We start from the raw sequence: 20,177 nt of genomic DNA, 5'->3' as shown, positions 1-20,177 counted from the left end.
ACGCTATGCGTGTACATGACCTCCAATGTTATAACCACGAGCTTACAAATTCCATTAAAAGGCAGCATTCCTCTGAGTTCCCAACTTGGAAATCCGAAAACAGCGGGCATTCCAGTTGAAATTTCTGGTTGGGAACTCATAAAGGTAAGGTCACTTACCTTAATGCAAAACTTCTGGAGAATTTTTCCCTGTGTTTGTGTGGGGAACGCAATGTGGCTGATGCACACAAGTGATTTATGAATCCCTAAGGTCACAAATGGGGCTCCTGGAGACATTAATCCACACTGTCTTCTCAAGAATAGTTTTATTCGTATTTTATTGACAGTCAAATGATTAGATGGTCATCATCATCACAAAGATCAGGCACCTAACAGCTCAGAACCACATCTTCACACAGAATGAATTGCTTAAAAGTAATTTCCGTCATATCTTGAGAAATGCCCAGTGGCTTGCATCCTATCTTTCTCCATCAGTGATTTTTATCACCGTCATATCACATTTTCACTTTTTCGTGTTTCAGAAGAATGTGCATAACTCTTGCTGTCTCATATTCAGTACATCTTCCCTGTTGAATTCACTTGCCAGTTATGACTTTCGTGCTTCTGACCTCGGTTATGAACAAATTTGCAAGAAGCCTGAAATGTGACTGCTAATAGGATACCTAATCTTCCATTATTAATGCATTAGCCGCTGAATGCAAAACATTTGCCTCTGCTATCTTCCCACATCTGGTCATTGATCTCATCTGCCAAGTAATCAAGCATTGTGCTCTTACTTTCGGGTGTGTATGTCCCTGTAGATTGGTTATGTATTGCCGCTCATATCACAGGTGCTGCCCTGATTTTTCTTATAATATCATGAAGTCCTTGGCAGAAATGAACTGTTAAAAAAAACCATTACAAAAGAGCAGAAGAAGACTGATCAATGAATCAGTGACATCTAAGTTTTTTCACAGCTCTAGTTTTTAACAAAATACTTCCATCTATTCATTTAACCATTCATTCACCCACGTATCCATCTTCTGAACCACTTATCCAGTTCAGGGTTGTGGCAAAGAATACGTACTAGAGAAAGTAAAATACACTATAATGCTCAATTACAAACTCATTTAGGGTTTCTTTCAATCTAAGGGATATAAAAAGGGATCTACATTAAATTAAGCATTCTGTAGACAATGAGTTGATTGCATTTAATTAAAAGTATTGTTGTTCAAATGCCAGCTAATCTGCCCATTTGTTTTTGGCCTAAATCATAAGATATCTTATGAAAAGTTAACTAAACTAAATAGCGCCAAGATATCTTGCAAAATAGCCCCTTGATTAAGGAAAAGAATCATGGTTAGGCATTGCAGAAGAACCTTGGTAATGATTGTTCCAGGTATTCAGTAAACCCTCAGGTGTAACCAAGTTATGGCCTTTAAAAACCTTTAGATTTTGATTCAAAATGCATTAAGATATTCATGAATATTCTTACCTTTATTTTCTTTTGGATGCTGTTCATCGGACAGGTTGCGCCTCTCTGTCAGCCACTAATTCCTGATGAAATACTTAATCCTAGTTTATGATATTACAAAAGCAAGTTAATCCAAATGTCTAAGTGATATAGCATTGATGATTTCATGGTTATTTTTTTCCATTAGTGTCAAAGCGCAAACTTTTAACATGAGGAATCAAAATAGCTTTTAAATTGCACGGAACAATAAAAATGTGTTTGAAGAATGTGAAACCCTTCTTGTAATTGCTGGAAAAGCTTTTAGTGCGTCACGTCTGATTTAATGGCCGATGATGGTCCCACTTATTTGGGATATCTTTATTTTTAGCTTCATGAGCCATTAAATCGCCTTACCGTGAAGCTCACAATACCAAGTAACAAATGATGCTCCTCAAGTAGCAGTAACCTTGGTTGCGGTTCTAATTATTCCCCTATGATGTCATATCTTCAACAGGCAGAGATTGCTGGAGAAATGAGAGAAGAACCTTTTCAAGATCCTTTTATTGGAAGACTTCAGAGGGCCACCCCATGTAAAACATCCGGTATGTTTCATGTCAAGCAGAAGCCATTTGCACACAGAATTACACAAAACAACTCACATTTAAAATTAGAATTTGTTACTCGTGTCTGCTTTAAATTAGAAGATCTTAAAACTGCCCAAAATATGTGGCCGATCAAACATTTTCATTCATTTTGAAATAAACCAACACATAAATATCGGGCATCACAGGCAAACTAATTTAAAAAGAACTAACGAGCTATGTTTAATATGCCGCTTTGCTGTGAGCCTCTGAAGCTGAATTTAAACAGATTTCACCTCAAGTGGAATTCATCTTCAGTTCAAAGAGTGTTGGACACACACACACACACACACACACACACACTTCTGACGCGAATCACTCTTTTTACGTCGCAATTTCATCCGGTACAGCTTGCCTTTATATCAAGCAAACAATTGATCTTGGAGAAAGGGAGTTTGTGAAACCACCATGTTGGTGCAATCTGAACTGCTTTTTGATTTACACAATATTTTAAGACAAGGTTTGTGTGTGGTGTTTACCAGTGGAGACATTAAGCGCGGGCATCCAAGGCTTCTTCCCTGAATGTTTGTTAATATTTAATATATTTAATATAATATATTAAATGTTTGATTTTTATTTTTGCGAGCCTGTAGGATTGGAGGGTACGTTCTATTTAAAAATCCCCCAAAATTTTTAAAGGGAAAAAAAAATCTGGGAAAAATATTTAGTGGAAAAAAAATGCCAAATAACTTTAAAGCCAAAATGCCAAAAGTTTATAAAAATCTCCAAAAATTGTGAAGGGGGAAAAAAAGCCAAAGAGGTTTAATGAATAAATAATAAACAGTCCCTAATATTGATAAAAGGCCCTGGATTTAATTATTTGTCAATCTGTCCATACTAATACTTGACTAGATGTACTACTTTTTAAGTAGTCTGTATCTACCCAGTGCTAATTACTAGCAACTTCTTTAACATCACAATTCCTAAATAAAGTACATAATGTTTTTCATGGTAAATAAGGTGCCAGAGTATCTAAGAATTTGTTCAGGCTAAGCCCCTAATGTCTTTAAATCCTTGAAGTGCCCCTGATGTCTCCTGTTGTCTTTAAAAAGTGTTAACTTCTGTAGCCAGGGAAGAGCTTGTTGAATTTCTCTATCTCAAATCTGTTGGGTTTTTTTTTATGCATTCAGGTTTTGTGACAAGACTTTGATGTATGTTGCATGAGCATGTACAGTGCGTTCAGAAAGTGTGATGACAGATCTACGCTTTTTATAATAAATGTTGAAGCTCTGTACTTTAGCCCATTATATTTTAAATGAAAACCTAACCCCGATAAATTAAAATTATAATGTCAGATCGCATATTTCGAAGAGCAGTCCTAATTTAAACATAAAGTTAAATGATATCTTTTGAAGCACACAGTGCACAGAGACTAAAAGACATCACAGTTTTTCCGTGCTGCCACTCACACTTTCTTAATGACTGACTTTCAGAAAAAGCTCCCATCAATGACAGCCGTCTACTCTCAAGACAGCGACTGAAAACAAGAGAAGAGGTAAGTTTTTTCTTTTTCTTACTATAGAAATCCCTACATTTCGTTTGTTGCACCAACCCAGGATGCTCTTTGGGACTTCATGGTTCTTTTTTGTCTCCGTAAAAAAGATTGAGTGAAAGCACTTCTTGTCCTCTAGAATTAGCCTTGGGTGCCCTTTTATATCGCCTGTTCTAATGGCAGTGAATTATGCTGACAAAGTAAGTGCTGTAAAGGCCGTCAGCCAAAAGACAAGACTTGTTGAAGTTCTCATAAAATTCCAGGAAAAAACAGGAGGACAGTGCATCGAATTCTCCTTCCCACATCCCCTGAGTGAGGAACAAAGCTGGGTGTTAAAGTTGGTCCTGGCTGTGAAAATGCAGTGAAAGCAGCCCCGGCTAATCCTGCAGAGAGCCATTGTGACGCTAATGATACGCCGCGCGTATTTCTCCTGTCTGGTCCCACTGACCCTGACGCGCTCTGATCGGGCTTTAAGGAAGCTGAGGATTACATCAGCTTTGTTTGTTTGCTGGAAGGGGAGAATGCAAGGCACACAGACCTTGTTCTTGGTGAGAGGCAGACAAGGGCATCTCCGAGAGTTATCTGCCAAACAGACAGTAAAGCAGCTCCTCTCCCCTCCCTATAGAATATAGATTTTTCATCACCCGTCCACTTTGCCGGTGCATCCATCTAAAGCGGTGCATTGCATTAGAGTCTACATTTTGTACATTATTCAAGAGTTTCTGACACAATGGTCCACTCATCCTGCATTGTATTGTTCTTCCTTTAAAGTAGGTACATCTGGCAGTGTCTGCTTTCTGAAGCATTATGCCTCACTTTTTAATGCCTGCCATATCATAGAAGACTTTCGAAATACTTTAGAAAGACTAAAGTCTGACACCCTCTCACATGTAAAGACAGTGTGGGTTGGTCGGTATGTGTTAATTTTAGTGACATTTTGAATGTGAATGCCAGTGGGACCCCTGATAATTGGGCCTGTGACCAGTGAGCCTGTTCTGCAATCCATCTCAGATTGTGGCCTTTTCATTATTGCATTTTTGGGCCTAAACTACAACGTCACCATCCGGCTGACAGGGTTAATATTTGTTGAGCAGGAATTGCACACCAGCACTAGTGAAAATTTCATGTGCCTGCAATGTACCATCTAGGAATTTGCAGAACCATTTCTGATAACAACAATAAATAAAATAATAATTGTTTAATTGTGATGGTGATTCAGCACAAAAACAATAGGCTTTCAGCCATTGGGTGAACCCCTAATAAATATTATATGAAGACAATATATTGAAGCAAAATAATGAAACAAGTAAGACATAAATTAACAGTATAAGCAAGATACAAAAAAGAAATTACCTGAATAAAACTGTGACAAAAATCTGTTAATTTTTCGGAAGTAATTTTAAAGACTATCTTGGCATTTTTATTTAGCCACATCCTCTTGTTGTCAGCATTCTTCTGGCTGTAGCTTCACATCTACCATGTAATGGAACAGGCTCAGCCGGCTTCTCTCATAGGTTGTATCAGCAAAGGTTAGGATACTGTTGAGGTGCACAGTTACCCAAGAAAATAAATGAATGATAAAAAAATACAAGACAAAAGACAAAACATCAAGATAATACATGCAGATTGCAAATCCAGACATGGAAGCCCGCAATATTTTCAATGGTCACTTGACTGCTTGGCGGAGATGCATTCAGACCTCTGAAATTGGGCATACTTTACCAACAGGGACACTTAAGAATACAGCAGACATTATTATTTTCTGTCCTTTCTCCCTTGTATTGTACTAAAGGCCTATTTTACCAGTCCACTGGTTATTAGCCTTGCCAGTGACCAGTATGGTTCTCAGTTGCTTTAACAAGAGATCCAAGTGTTCTTTGGGACTGTAATCAGGCCCAACACAAGGTGAGTGGCTTCCATCCACAATCTCTCTGAGTGTGTATCACAGGCATGTTTGAAATGCATCAGAGCTTCCCATCCATCTGAGTTTAAGATGTCTCCATGGAGATGATTGACGACAGTAAAAGGCCGCTCTGGAGAGAGGCCCCGGGTGAACAGATGAGATCACAAATCTCATCTCTTCCTCTGTCTCATTCTCTTTCTCTGTCACAGTCCCCCACTCTCATCTCTCCCTCTCGACAACGTACACAAACACGGGTTCAACACACACACACACACACACACACACACACACACACACACACACACACACACAGACAAACAGTGAATATCTGAACATTTTTATCACTTTTTTTTTTTTACCCCTTTCATCATCAAGGTGGCAGTAAAAGGTATATAGAAAAACAAAAAAAAGTTGCAGACAGAGTCTGAGCAGGTCTTCAAGGTTCTTTGGAAGAAGTGAGTTGTGACTCTGTAGGATGAATTAAAGTCTGGACATATTTGACTGGACAGCCAGAGTCTACTACCAAGATGCCGCAGGCTTTGTTTTACTCTTCCACAGTTGGAATCAACATTAAAAGACATTTTTATGCCTCCACACCAGTGACAGCTGTGGCCAGAGGCATTGTGTTATTGGGCTGTCCCATTCTCGAGAATGGGATATCATCTCAAGAACGCCTAGAGGGAATTTCTTTAAATTTGGCTCAAATGTCAACTTGAACTCAACGATGAACTGATTAGAGTTTGGTGGTCAAAGGTTAAGGTGACTGTTACCTCTTTCGTCTTAGTCTTGTGAATGTGATATTGTAAGAACACCTCTAGGGAATTTCCTCAAATTTGGCACAAATGTCCACTTGGACTTAACAATGAATAAACAAGAGTTTGGTGGTCAAAGGTCAAGGTCACTCTGACCATGCATCCATCTTATTCTCATGAATGTGATTTCTCAAGAACATCTTAGGTTTTTTTTTTATTTTTATATTTGGCACAAATGTTAATTTATATTTGAGTGAATTCATTAGATTGTTGTGGTTGAAGGTCAAGGTCACTATGACCTTTTGTTTGATTAATTCTCATGAACATGAGACGGGGGGAGATGTGTGTAAAGCAACCATGTTTCACAGATATGGAATTAAACTGTAAGTGCAACTTGACTGGATCGCAGAGGCGTACAAATGCAAGGCGATATATCTAGTTCATCATATAATCTGTATTCTTTCCCTGAGAGTTGGACTTCGTCAAGTGATTTGGCATTTCTCGACCATGAAAACAGATGTTAACGTGGGCTTTCATGGGAAGGTAAACTAGGAATCAGTCCAAAAATGGTTAGTTTAGTCATAGTGTGTGCAAGTGTGGAGAGACATACACATTAAAAGACCGAGAAATTGCCACAGGCTGGACTCAAGGCCATTTTTACCATCACTTTCCAGGAATTTCACTCATTTAGCATATCTAAAACATTTCAGAGTCTTGGCACCCGACCATGGCCAGAAGCTATGAAGAACCTTGATTCTCTACAGTATCATGTCCCTCTGTCATGTCATTTCATTAGTGTAATGACCCATCGATTTAGCATTTATGCAACAAATTGTATTGAGGCTGGCTGTTGGCCAAGTCAATCACAGGCAGGGCCGGCTGTGCATCTTGGCAAAAGAAGGTGATTAAAATGATTTCGACGAGCGAGGAGGATTTCTGTTTCTCCACCCAGACAAACAGGATGCAGCCCGCTGGCTGCACACCTGACTGGGTTTCCTCCATTCTTACCTTGTCTCCCTCGGGGTTGGGAGGAAGCAGGTGGAGCCGCTCCACCAAGGTTCTGCACGTTTAGCCTTGTGAAGTATGTGGTGGCGAGATGTGGATGGCTCAGAGAGGGGGCAACAGATGGACTTGGCAGTATTGGGTGAGGGCCGGAGCGTGTTCACAACAGGAACAGATTGAAATCCTGCTCAACCTCAATACTCTTGTTGAAGTCAATTTGGTTCTTCTTCAACATTCAACGTTTTTGTCCACAGAGAGTTATCTGTGGACAATAATACAATAATATGCATAGAAAGACCAAAGTCCCTTTGCCCCTGCCTTACACTCACAACCTGGCTTCTGCTGCCAATTTGATATTTGTATTTGGCAAATTGGCAAGTCTGACCGATTTGCACATGATGTGTGCATTTTTCTGTGTTTGCCCTTCAAACACAGACTGTGTGCCATTTGACCTGCAGAAGTTTGAGAGTATGAGGTCGTGTTAAACAGTAACAAGTTACAGTACTGTGGTTGCTTCTTTCTTTTAATGGGTGCTGGTGTTATTTCAGAGGAATAATGCGTTTGCTGACTTACTACAGGGTAGATGGGAGGGTTTATATCAGTTTGGTCTTTCCTACATTGAATAAACAGGTTTTTCAGGATACATTTTTCTCAGGTTATTATATTTCATCTGTGGTGAAACTTTTTTCATGTTTTTAAAGCTGGGAAAATTAGTAAAATGATTAATACTTAATGATTCATAATTTGACAGCAGTCAAGTATGAAGGGATACAGAATATTCATGTTTTGTATACCTCATAATTTGTAAATCTGGTCTCACACCCATGTGCATGGGATATGACAGTCTGCCTTGTAAGCCTGTTTGAGCTGGGCGACGAGTGATGCAAGACACTACATTGATATTGGATCAGATCCCCATATCTGAGTAGATTGAGGATATCTGATAAGATTGAGTATCCCCATATCTGAGTAGATTTTTGGACATTGTGTAGTCCTACGGAAGTCCTGACAGGAGATTTTGGTTTGTTGTTAGTTTGTAATATTATTTCTCCCCATCTCTTAAAGCAATTTTTATTTTTCCAGGATTAAATCTAACTTTTTTTAAACGCTGTGAAAAAGGGTAGATTTCTTTTGGTGGGGGGCCAGTTTTCAAAGTTTTTTTCTTTCTGAAATTATTCATAAATTAAAAGAAAAACAACAACTCATAAAATCATCATGAAAAAAAATCTTGCTTGCCTCTTGGAGCTTTCACATAATCCATCTCAGTGTCAATATACTTTGGCACTTGGTACATATTTTCCAGTTGATGTAATGATGGCCAGTTTAAAAAATTAAACAGCAGTCTGGTGGAAGTCTTTGAAAATCTGCAGAAAAGTCTGGTCAGGGTTGCAGCTATACCAGCAGTACAAGGAGCAAAAATCCAAGTCTACCTTCGTAAATTGATCACACACAATAAAAATTCATGTCTGAAATTACAGTTATGCTTGAAGTCTACTGTAGGTTAACGCCTGGAGCTATGGCAAAGTTTGGATAGTAAACAACTTTTTAGGTCATAATTTGCTAGCTTTTCCAAAAAATGACAAGATGTTCCAATGCAAGCTGACGAGAAGGCGCAATAGGCACATAAGATTGTTTGACAAGGGATAAGAGACAACGTCCCTGCGTGAAATAAGTAAGTAAGTCATGTAAGAAGGCAACTTATGACCCAGTAACTGTCCTCTCTATTCACCGTATCCTCTCAGGTAACGAGTTAACCCCTACTGTGCCTCTCTATTTATAAATCACCCGGGGTTTTTTCAGTTACTGTGAATCTGTGCCCTCAGTGTCAGACTTTTTGTGCAGGCAGTCACGGGGGCTGAGCTAGCTGATGATGGTGTTTAAATAACTGCGTACCACAGACCGACAGTTTGATAAAGCCTTTTCAGATGCCTTTCACAGCTATTAAAACTTTGAACCCAGAGCAAATCAATGCGATTTCTTTATAAAATATGGGAAAAATGCAATGTACAACTTGGTGAGAAATGTTTCACAAATTGCTAGAAAGTAGATTTAGAAAGAGTAGATTTGGAGAATTAGTCAAAGGAAAAAAAGCTTTATTAAGAATAACTAAGTTTACAGTCAGCAGATGTGCATATTTAAAATTATGTTACAAAATCATTAGAATTTTTAGGCACTTTCTCCACATAGCTTCTGTTTTGAACTTTTTTTTTCTTTCATAAATAATTTTCAGAGGGTTTTTCTAATTTATTGCTAATTTTGGGGGTCATTTTTTTGTTTTGTAGCCTATTGCCTTCTTCCTGTATTTTTAAAAGAAATCAAGCCAATTTGTTTAGATTTCAAAGGGTTAAAACACACGGTCTCATTTTCATGTTTTGCGATCTACAGACTCTTCTTTGTAGTTTTTGGAAAGCACCTTTGATGGAGCTAAACTGAGTGACAGAAATCACTATAAGGAGTAATATAACAAATGACCTCTGCTGTAAACTAATTATGGTCCTTGCAAATATTATGGTTTAGAGAAGATATTAGTGGACACGTTAGATGTCATCTGAGGATCTTTGACCTTTGCCCCCCCACGTGTTGTCCATCACGACATCAGATAACAACGTCAGATGCCCACACACATGCCTGTTCCACTGCTGCTGCAACAAGACCTCCTCAAAAAGTGCCGTTTGTCCCCATTCATCTCACACGCCGCTCCCACTTTAACATATTGGCATTTCTGACGTGCTTGGCGGTAATTGTCAGCCACATGGCGGCTCCTCGTTTGTTTCACTGACATTTTGCCTTTGGTTGATTGTGTATTTAACAGGGGAAAGAAAGCAAAATTAATTGGAGAGAGGCCCTAATCTGTCTGCTTGAAATGTCACCCCTGTATTGTGATGCCTGCGCGGACACAGTGGCACACAAGAGGCAGCGACAGAGGGGAGAGGGAATTAGGGAAATGCAGAGAAAGAGAAGCTAGATAATAAAACACAAAATGTAAAAAGGGAAAAGAAGGAAGATAGACAACTGTGGGGTTTTGACCTCAACATTACATTGCATCACTCTACAGCGATTGACCAAATGTGTATGTTGAGGGCTCTGCAGTTGAGCTCTAATGATATAGCAGGAGTTTTTGAAGCTTTAACAGAGGAGAGACATAGAGGATTTGTTGTTTTCCTTTGGTTAGTCTGTAATACTCGTGTCTCAACAGTGTTGGAAGTTTGCATTCAAGGCATAACTGGGAAAGTACAAGATGATCAAAGCATTATTATCCAGCACTCCCGAGTTTCTAGTCAGCCACTATCCACCGGGTCATTTTTGAAATGTCACCACTGGCCCCAGGGAGTCCCTGAAGAACATTGACGGCCGAGTCAAACCTTTTTTTTTTTTAATTTCTGCACTCACTTTCACTTTCCTGCTTGCTTATCTATGACAAGATTTTGTGATTCTGCCTGGTTCAGCCGGAAAGGGTAAGACAAGCTGTCCCTAAAAAGCCAAAAAATTAGATAAAACCAAACTACCTTTTGAGAGTTGAAACCAGAGGATTTGTTAAACTTTTGTTTCATCATGTAAAATTGTATTTACATTTTTTATAAATAGGAGACACACCGCAGATTATTTATTTGTTTATTTATGTTAATGTAATGGTCAGTTTTGAAATTTTGGGCTTCCATACTTTTCACTACTTTTCTTTCAGATTAGTGGAAAGGAAATTTCCAAAACATACACTGTAAAAAGAAATAATTTAACTCAAAAAAGTTTGTGTTCAAGCTGTAATTCTAAGTTGATTGAATTATTTACACTAACTTTTTAAAGTAAAGACAAATAGTTTCTTAAAATAGTGCGTTTTAGTGTCTGTTTTAGTTGGGATTTCTGTACTTTTTTTAAAGTGATAAGATAATGCCTTGTTTGAATATTTACACATAAAATTTCAGAAATCTTGTAAACCACAAAAAATCTAAATGTTAATAGTCAGCTGGGGAAGTTTTATGTTGATGTCTATCAGGTATCTAATTGTTGTCTTAAAAATGTTTTTCATTTTCTCAAAAATATTTTTTTTTTCTGATTCTCTGAAGCAGAAATCTTCACCTCAGTAGAACTTATATACACCAAACTTTTCAGTTTATTCTTATCTTTATTCTGAAGGTTGTTACAGAGGGGTTTGTTCATGTATCATTCATAGACTGATTTATGTAACATGTTATTCATAAAAACTAAAAATGTATTATTTATGACAGTTGACAGTTTTTTCTGATTCATGGGATGTTAAAAAAGATATCAAAAATTCCCTGTAATACTTCTGACAAATTTTACCTTGTTTATCCAATGTTCAGATTTCTACACTGGAAATGTATGAAAAACTGGCACATGTTAAAATAATTATTTGCATATTTAAACAAAAACATCCTGAAAACTAGTAACTAGTAAGTAGGAAGCTTCATAATGATATATTTTGGTTAAAATATTTCCCCTCTTATTTTTGGTTTTAAAATGTTTGCAATTTTACACTACATATCTTTTAAGGCCACTCTCAAAAATATTTGTTTTTCTCATAGTCTGAGCCAGAAATCTCCATCTCACTTACATGCACCAGCCTTAAAGTTTGATTCCTGTCTATATTCTCAAGGTTTTTAGAGAGGGGTTCATTTATGTATCATTCATAGTCTGATTTATAAATTATTTTAGTACTAAAAGCCTGCAGAAAAATTGATTATTTATTAGCTGTAGACAGTATTTTCTTATTTAAATAGTGAAAAAAGTCCCCCTTACCCTTTAATAGTAATATGGCAATAAAAACATTTATCCAATGTTCAGATTAATTTTCTGAATATGTAACCTAATTTGTGCATATTTAATTTGATATTTAAATGAATGCATATTTAAATATAACATTTCAGAAAACTTGTTGCATTAACGTAAGTAATCAAGTGAGGGAGTTTGATTGTGATATATTTTACCCCCTTATAAATACAGAATAGTTAGGGTGCTGGGAAGTAATTTTTTAGGTACAAAAAAAACAACCAAACAAAAAAATTATATAAAAACGTGCAAAATAAAGAATATAACAACATGTTTTAATATCAAATTCCTCATTTAAACCATTAGGGGACACGGTATTGAGGAAATAAATCCAAAATGTCTCACGCTGGAGGAGCCAATGTGTGGATATTTATTTTCTTTGTTACACAAATATGTAGTTTTATCTGGCACCTGGCCTCAAAACAGGTTGTATATGCACACAGCTACTCTGCTGAACTTTTCACCTGCAACCTTCATTGTAGAGATTCTGGAAACTCATATGGAACAGCATATGAGTCGGGGCAAGCAGTCTCCTAATGTCTCTGAACAAAAGTAAACACAGAAATCCCCCCCAGAAATAATCAAACCCCAGCGTGTGATGGTTTTGTTACACCTGAACTGTGCATCCTCAAATTCAAAGGGAGAACTCAGATCCTCAGAGTACTCTTTTTTACTCTTTTTTTTCACCCTCAGGGTCAGAGATGTCTTTTCTCTGCATCTCAAATATAAGAAAACTTTCCTAACAACCTGCTGCTGCTCATTCTTTACCAGGAACACAGATGCCAACGCAGAAATGAATTTGCACCTGAGATCGCAGCAGCATGTTGGCTGAGAATTTCTTTCAAGTTTCCAGGCACAAGATCTCTCTTCCCATAATGTAGCGAATTGTTCACACAATGGCTCGACCCTTGCTGTCCACCTACGCTCTATAGATTCGTACAAAAGGCGAGACACCTTAGACCCACCGCCGGCGCTGTAGGGTGATCAGATGTCTCCCAGTCCTGGTTTTCACACAGCAGTGTCAAAGCCTGGGGAACCCGCATTGGAAAATAATTGAATTCACTCTTCCAAATGACCTCAGGCGCTGACAGCAAAGGATGCTATATACTTGCATCATGCTGCTAATTAATTACACGTCTCTATCATTAGTTGGGCCGTATCAGATACACTTTTGTCCTTGATGTTACTGAAACATTTATTTAACGTTTTTCCTGAGTTTTTCCCTACCATCTGGTCATCTTAAGGGTGTTTTTAGAGGATGTTGGGATGCACTGTAGTATACATTCCTCCAAACATCGTCAAGTTCACTTATAAATACATATAAACATCTAGATTGGTGAAATGTTGAATTATTTTAATGACATTTATACATTCATTCATTATCAATGATTGATTTCATTATCAATGATCAATGATTTGCAGATTGTTTTATATACAGACAGTATGTTAAATATATAACTCCAGAATGAACTATAGCTGTTGAAATAAGCTTCTTGTTGTATTTGCTAAAATTGTCTTTATATGTGCATATATTTACAGGAGTCAGCGGTTAGTGACAGTATCAAACAGTCTATAAAACATTTTTTTTAACAATTTTGAATCAACGCAACCATAAGAAGTCCCTGAGCATAGTCACAAATATACACGACACATATTAGGCTGATTGGTCCAGCAGTTTGCAAGATTAGCTGCAGAGAGACCGGTAAACAGATTAACTAGCGCTAACGCACACAACTTAACACATCATATCATGATGACTAATGAGACAATCTGTGAAAAAAAATTCTCTTTTACTTGTGGTGCTTTAAATAGCCTAATAGCGCGAGAGCAAAACCAACCAATCAGAGCCAAGGAGTCTCTACCTCACTGTTTCCCAACTTGGACCCCTTTTCTATCATCGAGTAAACTGACAACCCCGGACTAAGTGATATATTTTAAAGATATTTCATATTATAGTCAGTCCATAGCCGTAACAATACAGAACAACCAATGAACTATACAATTAACCCAAATAGTAAACACTATAAATGCAAAAGGTTTTTGAAAAACAAGCTAATTGTATGAGTTTTGAGATGATTTCTTATGAAAATTGCACTAGAGATAAGTTATTCTGATATTTTAAGGAACTTTTTGTTTGGTTTTCTCTTTGTAGTCTGTATTTTTTAAATTTTTGTCATTCATATGTACATAATAGGCTTATTTTATGACAAATTCATGCCTGAGCATTGTTCCATTACCTCTCCTGTTTGTTTAAACTGCGTACTTCTCTGATGCAGGAGGAGGCTGATAAGTCAATCAATGGTGACCTAAACTTAAATAACAATTTAATGTATTTTTCTTCACAGAAGTGACACATGCAACACACGCCTTAATATTAAAAAAGGGGTCACGACCCCCGTGAAGTTTTGGCGACCCTTAATAGGTGTCAGACCTGATGTTTCAGGGTGGGGAACCAGTGCTGTAATGCAGCTGTCAATCACTGCTTATGACCTGCATGAATTGTTAAACTAGGCCTCGATGATCAAATATGAATCGGGATTCTGTTACTGCATTGTCTATTTCTCACCTTAAATTTTTCAGAATCATCTTTTAGTGTTCTGTTTAGCAGTAAAATTAGAACGTTTGTGACTCAGCCACATGTTGGAAACAATCGAGCTGAAACAAAACACGCCAACCAGCTGTACAATCAGAAGGAGACAAAAAAAGACACAAAATAACACCATACACAATCAAAAAGAGACACAAAATGACCAGAAAGAGACACAAACTACAAAATGATGTAAACAAACAGATGCAAAACAACAAAAAAAGAGGTAAACCACCACAAAGCCAGTGTGTTTGGCTCCTGTATAGGAGAGGTGGTGGGGGCTTCTGCACATCCATGCCCAGGGCCCAATTGTGTTGTTTTGTGTCTCTTTGAGGTTTTCGCTTTCTACCTCTTTTTTATTTTTTCATTTCTTTTGAGTTAGATTTATGTCTTTCCTTTTTAGGTCACTTTGTGTCTCTCTGTTATTGTTTTGTGGCTCTTGGAGACAATTTTGTATCTTTTGCTGTGGCGTTTGTGTGTCTCTGAAGTTATTTTTTTTCTTTTATTTTGGTCTCTTTTTGTCTCTTTCTGTTTTGTTTCTTTTGCAACTTTTTGTTCTTTAGCATCTCTTCATGATCTTTTTGTGTCTCTTCTTAGTCGTAACAAGAGTAATATTTTTGGAAGTGATGGCCAGGGGGGCCCTGACACTTTGGGCCCCTCAGCCTGTGTCCAGTTGGCCTGTTCGGTAATCCATCCATGACAACAGCGTTAGAGACTCCTTGGCTCTGAATGGTTGTTTTCTGAGAGCTGCTGTGATTCTAGAAAATGCTGTTGAAGCAGAAGGAAGAGGAGGACAGGCATGATTTTGTTCACATCTGTTGTCCTCCAAAATATGGTGACAGTTTTAGCAAATGTGCCAAAAAGCTAAAACTTTAAAATGATTATTTTCCATCTCCAAGTCAAAGAAAATCCTATGGCATGACTCTCATGAAAGGTGCTGCAGGATGCTGAGAATCAACACGGCATAGAAAAGCTGGTCCTGACATCCAAGGTTAGGCTCTGTCATCAAAAAGAAGAATAAAATAATAATATAACAAATGCAAATTCACAGAGTGACATTTTTTGAAGGGAGAATTATTTCCACTTCAGTGGCATTTTAATTGCAGTATATGTACACAAATAGAAAGACAAACATTGATGCATATCCACCTCTTAAAATGTCAGGGTTATATATTTGTGTTTGCATAGATTATTACTCATCTAAGCCAGAAATTGCTTTCCCTTTTTTGTTAGACATCAGAGCAAGTAATGGCCAAGCAGTTATATAAGGATTTTAGATGCGATTGAGACTTACATATGAACCATCTGAGGCACATCCCACACATGGCGACAACGCTGGAGATCTGAAGCGCCCTGCTGCACTCTGGACTCATCAGACAGTCCCTGGTCTTTAGGCAGCACGTTGGACATTTGCTCCCCGAGCGTTTACTCTGCGTCTCTTCGTACCTCTGAGGTTGAGTTTGCCTCGTGTCCGTGTGCTTTTCACTCCAGTCCTCGCTCTCACCTCTTCCCATGATGCTTTTTTTTTCAGTAAGTGGGTTGAGGATGAATGGATCAGATCTGTGAAGACAATGGCAGGAATGTGATACTGCACGTGTGCCAGCTTCTCGCTATAGCAGAGTTTTCACAGGGAGTAATATGAACCACATATGTGTGGACTCCCACGCTCTCAGGCTTCACAATACAGACGTTGTTTACAATACCAACATCTGATGTCTAAAATGTCATAGTGCAGTGATTTTGTTGTTTTTTTGAGACTTGGCAGCTCTGGCTACATCACTGAATGCTATGAGTCAAGCTTTGTTCATTACGTTTATGAGTCTGTTTTGTTTTCATCTCACTTTGGTTTTAGGAGTGTTTGCAACTAACCAAGTCACATTCCTGCTTCAGACACTCTCTTAACCCTGTAACGTCCGGCTCAACCGTTTGGTAGAGCACATTACAACTTTTGTAATTATAGCACCAAGCAAATTAAAAAAAAAACTACAAAGAAAAAATAATTCCATTGCTCCTTTAATTGGTTAGGACATTGAAGGGTTAAAATGTAGGCCATTGTATAATCACAGTAACAGAATCTAAATGGGACATCAATTCTAGTAGACTGACCCAGATGAATCTGCGCGATAAAGCTGTTTGATCTAAACGTGGATTTCTCCTTTTAGAATAACAGAGGACAGAACATACTATGTGCAGAACTGCTCAGTTTCATTAAAGAGAAATTATCTTGTGCGAAGTGTGAATCATTAACTAAACTTAAGTCGCTTTATGAACACTTTATTGAGTGAAGTCACATTGATTTGACAGATTAACAAGTCTTCCACACTGATGATCATTCCTCGCGCCAGGAGTTGAGGCCCCCTGTTTTAACTGTCGGATACAATTGCTCCCAAAAGACATTATCAGATATTAAGTGATAACCCTGATGGTGAAATAACATCTTATCTGTGCCATCCGGTGGCTCCATCATTTATTACCGCCGACAGTAAATTAGATTGCTGGCATCTGGAGGGTATACTGGCATTTTGAGTGCACCTTTCCATCTCATTCTGCTTTCAAAACTCCATTGGTTTTCAATCATAAGTAATGAAATTCCATCAGCCTCCCTGGCCATGAAAGCGACTCGGAAAGGAAGTGCGAGGCGGCCATTAAGAGTAGAGAAAAACGAGTAGCGGTCTTACCCTTTGCTTTCAGAGTCCCCTCTCTTGTCGGTTTGAATCTTTTCTTTTTGTGGAGGAGTGAACACCTTCACCTTTCAGACGCTCACATGCTGTTATGAACAGCAGGGTGTTGCTCTTTGTGTCAGCCTCGGCTCACATGAACAGAACAGGCGTGTCATCAGGTTTAACAGGTTTGACCAAGTGGACTGCCCTGATGGGAAAGATTTTATTTACAGCAAACAAGCCAATCTGTCTTGAGGGTGCAATGAGCAGTGCAAGTGTGGAAAAGATGTTTGCTCCGAGAAAAATAACCCTTCGAAACCTGGTCAAATTTGCTTTATTTTGCTCAAAAACATTGGAAGAAGGCAATGAGCAACTTAAGAAGAATGACAGAGAAATTGGTTAAAAAAAAAGTACAAAAAACATTACCTAAAAATGAGCAAAACAAATAACATGAACAAAATAACCCAAACAAATAAAAAATTAGTTTACATGTTTCCCTTACATTAGCATATAGCTTCTCTCAACATTATAAGCTATGAAATGTTAACACTTGCAGCAGAAATGTTGCACATCAGGATTTCAGACTGTAGCAACAGCAGAAACAACTGTTGGAAACATTTTGTTCAGAATGGGAGGAAACCTGAGCTTTTAACTCGTTATTGAAAACTTTGGCCACTCAAGACACAAAATATCGGAAAGTTTAAAAGGTGACCTATAAATAATTATGTATCTAATTTAGAAAAATTAAGGTTTTTAAATATTTATATGAATACTCACATTTTTATGGTCAGAAATATTAATTTGCTTTACGTAGATAGACAGATTGACAGATAGACTTAGCTGATGTGTGGAGAGAAATTTCAACATTTAATTTGCATAATTCCTCTAATTAATTCATCTCCACACATGCAGTAATATTGTCTTTTAGGAGCCGGTAACTCATACATTTCTCCTTCGGCAGCGTGACAGAATATGTTCACAAGTGTGCTTCTTCAGCGTTGCTGAGGAAATGCAATCAAGCTTTAATAAATAATTACACTGGATAATTAATTGATTAGGCTGCACATTTCATTACATGATGAACAATGATGAATCGAGAAAAGCAATTTAGGGAAGCAATTAAAGCACAAACAATTGGAATATATTCAAAGAATTGCACTCCATTACGAAATGGAATTACTTGCCGAAGCATTCATCATCTATGAATGTAGCTACGTAAAATGCACAGTAATTCATTAATTTCATCTCAACAATGGATTGGAATTGGTGAATAGGAAGAGAGGAAAACATAGATGTGTGCGTGCATGCGTGTCAAGGAAAAGCAGGGAACAATAAGAAATATCCAGAAAGTTTTCTCTAGTTGTGCACGATGCAATGATGTAATGATCAGGCACAAAAGAGCGATGTTTTTTTCCTTCCAAGGACATGTAATTGATGCACTTAAGAGTAAAAAGGTGTTGTCATGAAATAATAGAGTTAATCAATATTTTCCATCCTGCTTTGACTGTCTCTGTGGTGAGCACTGACAGAGAATGTAGAGGGTAGAACACTTCAGCAATGTTAAAAACCCGTAAGGTGAGAAGCCTTGCATCTTGTCTGATAAACAGAGTAAACGTAAATCCATTAATCTCTTATTTTCTGACATCAATTTGTGTCCTCACTCAAGGTTGTTTGGCCATTAAATTTATAGAATTAGCTGCTTGTTGATGGTTATAATCCACACAGGTATCTGCGATAATGGCGTTTACAGATCGCCACAGTTTTTAATAAAACACTTTGAAGCCAGAGTCAAACAAGAAACATGCTTCTCTTACAATTTTAAAGTTTCCTTAAAAGTGGAGTCAACAGTTTTAATCCTGTAAACTTTTTTTTTGTAAAATTCATGGACTGACTCCTTATGGTCTGCTAGCTGTCTGTTTGTGGACCCCTGTGTTAAAGCCTCAGGATTAGCATTTTGACCTTGCCATCTTGGTTTTTTGGAATCACAAGTGACTATGTTTGGACGAGAGGGGTGGATCTGATTCACAGATTGTGGTGACGCCATGCAGACAGCCTGTTGCTAACCGCAGCCGCACCCTTAATTTTATGTGACTCAGGCTTTTCCCACAAGTTGTTTTCCTTCGAAAAGTATTTTACACAAATTTATACATATCCTAATATTTTGATAGGCAGTGATCACGTATGTTTGGAGTCACGTTTCTGTTCAATCAACAAATATAAACCCAATATTCACTCTCCTTTTATCTCTTATTTTGGTCTCTGACTCAGTCAGTGCTACGTGTTTCACTCTCTTAACCAGTTTATCTATTAGTTGTTTGTTTCTCTGCAGGCAACGTACTGCAGGTTCGCCCTTCCTGCTGTTGCTGGGAACGAGATTAATTAAATGGTGACCCTGAACCAAAACAGATCAGCTGTCATGTTGTACTCTCTGCATGTTCTTCCTCTCAGAAATCACAGTCTGAAGAGAAATCTTCTGTGTGTTATGTAGTGATCAAAGAGACTGCAAATCACGTGAACAGCCATCGTTGAAGCAGCTGTAAAGTGTCCTTACGTGATGGAACAAAGGGAAAAGGGTGCTGGACTACAGCGTGACACAGGCCGGGGGCCAAAAATTACTTTGACACAACAAACAGATGCACGTGGAGATGCAGAGCTGAAAGAAGAAGAAGTGGGGTGTAAACATGCTCATAATATCATGTTCAAACTGAGCATTAGTGATGCAAATCTCAAAATCCATTTCAGATTTTAATTAATTTATCATGAGGTTGAGTCGTGTATAGTGTAACGACATGCACATTTCAGTGCTGCTTCTGGGAAATGTTCCCAAGGTGATGAGTTTTATTAACACCTATATATTGGGGTGAGTATTTTGCTCATCAGCCAAGAGAAAATTGGAAATCAGACGCGTTATTTGACTGCCACCA

The 20,177-nt window shown here is 37.9% G+C and overlaps 2 long non-coding RNA genes across 2 annotated transcripts in view; one reads left to right on the top strand and one right to left on the bottom strand.

The window, feature by feature from the left end:
* Window positions 1–1,944: 1,944 nt before the first annotated feature.
* Window positions 1,945–20,177, top strand: part of LOC148186295 (uncharacterized) — a 107,188-nt gene continuing 88,955 nt past the window's right edge. Inside the window, exons 1-2 of the long non-coding RNA XR_015774923.1 lie at window positions 1,945–2,033; window positions 3,506–3,567. This is a non-coding gene — a long non-coding RNA (uncharacterized LOC148186295). The remainder of the gene's footprint in view (window positions 2,034–3,505; window positions 3,568–20,177) is intronic.
* LOC121958913 (uncharacterized) lies at window positions 14,293–17,419 on the bottom strand. The gene is made up of 3 exons (XR_006106873.2): window positions 17,272–17,419; window positions 15,888–16,153; window positions 14,293–15,592 (listed from the first exon to the last, which is right to left on the bottom strand). It is a non-coding gene; the product is annotated as an uncharacterized LOC121958913 (long non-coding RNA).

The sequence above is a fragment of the Plectropomus leopardus genome, chromosome 19, assembly GCF_026936395.1.
Source record: "Plectropomus leopardus strain MGB_pleo_1.0 chromosome 19, ASM2693639v1, whole genome shotgun sequence".
NCBI lineage: Eukaryota > Metazoa > Chordata > Actinopteri > Perciformes > Serranidae > Plectropomus > Plectropomus leopardus.
Note: the sequence above shows the minus strand (reverse complement) of the source record. Positions and strands in the feature narration are given on the sequence as shown.